This window comes from Falco biarmicus, chromosome 7 (genome assembly GCF_023638135.1).
Source record: "Falco biarmicus isolate bFalBia1 chromosome 7, bFalBia1.pri, whole genome shotgun sequence".
NCBI classification, from domain to species: domain Eukaryota; kingdom Metazoa; phylum Chordata; class Aves; order Falconiformes; family Falconidae; genus Falco; species Falco biarmicus.
In genome coordinates this window covers 51428816-51434815 of record NC_079294.1, presented here as the reverse complement: position 1 = coordinate 51434815, position 6000 = coordinate 51428816, and the positions used below count along the sequence as shown (strand labels likewise).

General features: G+C 54.6%; 1 protein-coding gene across 3 annotated transcripts in view; it reads left to right on the top strand.

Annotated features, from left to right (window-relative positions):
• The first annotated feature begins 2451 nt into the window (after window positions 1-2451).
• TLN2 (talin 2) overlaps window positions 2452-6000 on the top strand; it is a 203834-nt gene continuing 200285 nt past the window's right edge. For 2 of the 3 annotated variants that reach the window (XM_056345117.1, XM_056345114.1), the window contains exon 1: window positions 3781-3941. The gene's annotated coding sequence lies outside the window, so the exon portion shown is untranslated. Of the gene's footprint in view, window positions 3560-3780; window positions 3942-6000 lie in introns of those variants that run through there. The other variant, XM_056345115.1, reaches the window with a different exon arrangement.

The following is a 6000-nucleotide window of genomic DNA, read 5'->3' as shown; positions in this document are numbered from 1 at the left end:
CCAGATCCTATAAACAAAGCAATGTCAAGGTGCCACCAGAAAACCAGTGCACAGGTCAGGGTGATGCCTAGTGAAGGCAACCAGGGGCAGACACACCAAGCGGCCTCCACAGCAGGACTATCCAGACACAAGGCAGACTCCAAGCCAGACCAGGAGCTCAGTCTGCAGAGCAGAGTCTGAACCAGCAGAGCCCATCAGCAAAGCCAAGCAGTTCTACCCCCCAGCTCATACAGGGGCTAAAAGCCCACGACTGAGCTTATATGGAGCTCCTGGGCCCATGGGCAGAGGGTGTGGGTGGAGACCCTGGGTGAGGGTGTTTAGGCTAATTAAGGGCAATTAGTGCCCTCAGAGCCACTATGTTACTGACTGCTAATGCTAAAGTAATAATGATAGTCAGATTTTTGCCTAATGTTACTCATCAAGGATAAGTTTGACTCAAGATAAATGTTATTTTTATAACTATGTGTCTTAAATTTATCTTTCAAAGCCTTCTAATGTAGTTATTAAAGTAGTCTGGTTGCACATACATAGAAAGATAATCTAGTTTAAATGCTTGGGTATGATTTATGCTGCATTTTAATGGACCTGTTCTGAGACAGGGGTTTAAAATGTATTTGAAATGACTTATGAGAAAACTGTTTATAGAATACTTCGTTGAAGGCCCCTGTAGTAGTTCACCCAAAACACCAGTAAATATGCCAGTATTGCTGTCATCCATAGGCTATTTTAAGTACCAGAGTCCTAAAATAATGTCAATACAAGGATTAACAGAGGGCTATGAACAAGGAAGACAGCAGTTATGGATAGTTTGCATAGATGTTTCATGCCTCTGTACTGGGGGATTGCTTAACATCTGCCTCCTGGGCTGAAGAAAAAAATATGTCCCCAACCTTCGTGTCCCACCTGGCATACTGCTAGAGAACATCCCCGACGTTCACACACCAGTCCCACCTCGCTTCACAGCAGCACATAAGGTTGTTGTAGTCCTCGCTCTGACAACCTTAAAGCTCTGGGGCTTAGTAATTAGGAGACGAAAAGATGAAGTGTTAAAACAGCTGGGATGGAAGGAAAACGTAACCTCAGAAGTGAAGTCAGACGCCTGATAGAATGTCTTAATTTTAAAATGCTCTCTGAGTACAAATAAAGCCTAGAAATGTTATATTCTTTTTTAAAAAAACATTGGTTTTCCACTCAATCGCAATGAATCTGAAACATTACCTGTCACAGCTGGTAACTGCAACTGGAGCCTGATTCAGTCTCAGGAGATTATTACGCCATGCAGATACTAGTATCTCAAACTCCACAGTATGGCTGGTAAAATCAGTTTAACGATCCTTCAGGAAACCAGTGACAGACTGAATAGAAAAGCAACGGATGACCAAAACTTCTGTAGAAATGCTAAAGAAGTTTTGGATCAGGTAACTACCCTGATGTAAGTGCTTTCAGGTTCATCTACAACTGTGAATACTTTTTTTTTTTTTTTCCAAGGGAAATGCACCTAGCTGCAAATTCTGCTGAGTTTATATAATGTAAAAGAACCAAGAGGTTATACTTCTGTTCCCTACATCCACTGTACTGCAGCAAAAATATGGGTATCTCTCATTACTGAAACAAGGAAAACTGAATCCTGAAATGACAGACTGACAGGATACCTCATTTATTACTGTAATACTATCATAATGGATTGTTACTGTAGAACCCCAGCGTATGCTCAGACCCCCTTGTATTTGGTAATGTGAAGAGAGAAAAAAATAAAACTGTTCTTTGTGCCCTGGGCAAGTCACTAGCTCGGTAGAATGGGACATAGTAAACGTGTCCAGACACACTGACGTATTGGGAGTGGCAAGACACATGAATGATACAGGGGAGCCTGTTCTCACCATTGCACTCCATATTGCAGTAAAACTTTGTTCTTTGGGATTAGGGGGCATTTTTGCCAACACCACGATAAAGAGTTTTCAGAGGAGCTGTTTAGAGGGCAGTGCAGTGCAGAGGTTTCAATAACCTTCCTGTGAACTGAGAGGAAACAGGAGAGCGCAGAAACGACAAAGAGCAACAGACACTGGAATTGTGGCCTTGTGCGTTCCTACGTGAGAGAACACAGAGGCTAAGAAAAGGTTTAAAAGTGAAGCTTATAAGGCAGAAAAAGCTACTGTGATGAAGTATAGTGACAAAAGGAAGTTTCTTTTGAAGCAGTATCGCAGCCAGAAAATAGGATAACACTGCACAAAGAGAACAAAGTGATTGTTATGTATTTTGTAAGAGAAGTTGTATGCCAAATGGGGAAAGCCCCATTGTTGGGAGCTTATCATTACAGTGAGTAAAAGGCCAGGAAACATAATAATAAAAAAAAGCTGCTCTTTAAGCCAAATGTTATGGCTGTTCACCTACAAAACTACCTCTAAACCACAATAAATGCTTCAGTTATCGCTTCTTTTAATAACAGGCAAGATAGTATCTCTTTAGTAGCAAATAAATCATTTCTAAAAGAGATACATTGTCAAGTATTTGCAAAGTACAGAACCAACCCTGCGTAGTCTCCATTTCAGTGAACAGGGCAGAGACTTCCCGTTGCTTTGCAGAAGCTGGCACAGCTCAGGGTGACTATCACAGATCTTAACATCGTGATGCTTTCCCTTCTGCAGTGTGGGTGCCTAAGAGAACCTGGCTGTTTTTTGCAACTACAAATCTTAACATAGAACAACAAAAAAAAAGCCTTAAACATGCCCACCCAGAGGGGTGCCGACACAAACGTAGCTACTTTGGCTGGTGTCACAGAGCAACTACACACATGTTCAGCATTTTGAGGGCAATTTGTTGGCATAAAATTATTCTTGAAGGCAAACCCAGCTGTTGAGTGATGCAGCTCTTTCCCCTGGTTACAAGTAAGAATATTGACTGATGGCTGTACTTCAGATCAATCAGATTCGATTATTTCAATTGCGTGACTTTTAATTGTAACGGTGCTGCTGGCAGAGGCTCCAGCACGTGGGCAACTTCGCACCAGGGACTAACTGCATAACGGCTGCGATCCCCACATCGACACCAGCACACCGGCACGGAGACCACCGACACAACCGCAAGAGCCGCGGCCGGGCCGGAGGGCAGAGGCAGCGTGCGGGAGCCCCGTGCTGCGGGAGCCCCGTGCCTGCCCCGCTGCCACAGCGGCTCCCGCAGGCGCCCCGCTCCGCCGCAGGGCCGGGGGCCGCGCACCTGCCGGACGGGCGGCGGGGCACCGGCGGCGAGCGCTGGGGCCGAACGTTCGCCTGTCGCGACAGGCGGCCCGCCGCGCGCCGCCGCCGCCCCGCGCAGCCCCAGCACGAGCGGCGGCGGGAGGCGCGAGGCCGCGCGCGCGCTGCCTGAGGGGCCGGGCGGGCGCCTCCGCCGCAGCCCCCGCGGCCGCCCGGGCCCGCCGCGCCCTGCGGCTCCGCTCTCCTCCCCGCGGCAGAAAATGCTGGGCCCCGCCGGCCGCCTTCCGCCGCCGCCCTGAGAAGCAGCCGTCCTGCCGGTGGCCCTTGTGGTGCGGGCCGCGGCCGGCGGCACCCTGCCTCACGCACAGGTAAGGGGGCCGCGGGCCCGGGCCGCCGGTTGAGGCGGCGCGCCTCTCCCGCCCGTCGCCCGCAGCAGCGGAGGCTCGGGCAGGCGGGAGCCGCGGGTCCCTGGGGCCGGGCGGGCGTCCCGGGCTCCCCGCGCGCCGGGGCCGGGCGGCGGAGCGGGCCGTGCCCTGCCGTGCCGGGCGGAGGGCGGTGGAGCGGTCCCGGAGTGATGACGCGCTTCCTGCCCTCCCCGGCGGGGGTCTGCGCCTGGAGTCCGCAGCGGCGGCAGCTGCGGGCGGCGGCGGAGCAGGCGGGAGCGGGCAACAGGCGAGCGGGGGGGAAGGAAGGAAGCGAAGGAGCGGCGGGGCTTAGGCGCTTTGCAATGCTCCGGTAACGGCGTTCCCGGTAGGAGCCCGCGAGGACCCCTTCTCCCGCCCTGCCCCGCCGTTGCACGTTGCATGGAGTGCCTGGTCCGTGCCGAGCCGCCGAGAGGGGGAAGACTCCGCGCAGGGCTGAGCGGCGGGGGCGCCGAGCCGCTCCTCTCCGTGCCGCCGCGTTTCGCACGCAGACACCGCGTTGCCGCCGGGCGGGCGGGCAGGCGGCGGCTGCCGGTGCGGCGGCGGGAGGCGGGAGCCGCGCTCCGTCCGGCACCGCCTCGCACAACAAGTTGCCGGTTCCCGGGAGAACAGCGCGAGCCCGGACCCGTGCCCGCGGGGCGCCGGCTGCCGCGGGCCGGGGGGGGGGGCTCCGCCGCCGGGCGGGCTGAGCCCCGGGGAGGGGGAGCGGCTCCGGCTCGCCGTCCCCTCGCCAGGAGCCGGGGCGGGAGGGCGAGCGCGGTCCGTTGGTATTGCCCCGCCGTGCCGTGCGGTCGGGGCGGGAGGGAGGTGCTGGGGCGGCCGGCTGCCCCCGGCGCCTCGCAGCCCGGCCGGGGAGCTTCGCCTGGCCGCGCCGGGGGGCTTTGCCCGAGGGACGGAGCTGTTCGCCGCTGGGCGCTGCTGGCGACCGCGATGGAGAAAAAAACCTTTCCGCAGCACGGTGGGAAGCGGCGACCTTCCAAGGACGATCGTGCCGCGTGTGTGTACGCGTGTATCTGTACCCATCTGTCCGTGCACACGCCTACTTCTTCCCACCAGACCCACGGCTCGGCTTGGAAGGGGGTCGCGGGCCCGTCCCGTAGGGCCACCCCGGGGGGAGGGGAGGACGCGGCCGCCCCCGCACAGCGCAGACGCGGGTGGGTGGGCGAGCCGCGCTGCTCCGCAGCCTCCCCGTCGCCCGGGCCGGCCTGGGAGCGTCCCAGTGGGCAGCAGGCTCGGGGCTACCTGCCGGCGGGAGCATCGGGGCTTCGTGGCCACCACTGGCCAAAGGGCAAACCTTCCTTGGGTGTGAGGCGGCGTTGCGTGTTTGACAGGGCCTGGCCGCGCTGTGGGCTGGGGTCCCCCTGCGTGACCTGGCACCCCTCTTTCTTCCGTGCCACCCTAGCTGATGGCTCAGGGGCGCGGGGCGCGGTCTTGCCGTTGGGTGACGAGCGGCCCCAGCACGGTGTCGCTGCTTGGGCGCTGCGTGGGAGCACCTGTCCGGGAACCGGGGCCCCCGCCGTCTTTGTGCTCACCTTCTGTAGAGCTTTTGTTCTGCTGACCAGCCACTTCCAATTTATTTAGGCTCTACTTCTTGTGCGTTAAGACGCTGCTGCGGTGTCTAGTTAGAAAGTTCGTGGGAATGTTCACTGATTGAAAAAACTGTCGGATGAAACAATTGTTCGCTTCCCGCCAAACCTTTTAAAAGTTTATTTTGCAGACCTGCATTTTAGAGCCAAGTGTAAGCCATATTAAGTTTCAAACCACAAAGCTAGTTCTGAGTTTGAAGGTACATTATTCAAAGGCGTTGGGAGTTCTGCATTGTCAAAAGAGCCCAACAGCGATGGAAAAATGTCTGTATGATTAAAAAGCAAACAAGCAGCATGTTTGAGAGATTGCTCTTGCTAATGTAAAACATCGCTTACTCATATGTGCATGGCAGTGTGGTGCAAGTATGAGCGCAAGCTGCCAGTGTTAGTTACAAATGCCTTACAAATTGTAGTATATGAAAAGCTTTCATATCTGTTTTGAGATAATAGTCAGCCATTCTTCCAACGGTACAGCTGTTAGCTAAGTTAACTGTGAATAAAGTTGGCTGAACTACATTTTCTGCTTTAATTTTCAAAACGTGACATTTTCAAGGCTGTGCCTTGAGACTGAAGGTTAATGCGCAGCTGGGGGGAGGGGGGCGGGGGGAATCTCTTGCCTCTGGGAAGTGCATTTTATGTGAGTTTTGTAGTGTCCCATTTAACTCCCTGGTCACTGCAGAGCTAAAGGGTTAAGTGGAATTTTAGCTTATCTGTTGGAGGCAAAATTATTGAACTTAAGAACGCTTCTTGTTTCTGGTTGCTGATCTGAGTCTCTGGGTTAACTGTGACAAACTTGGCCAA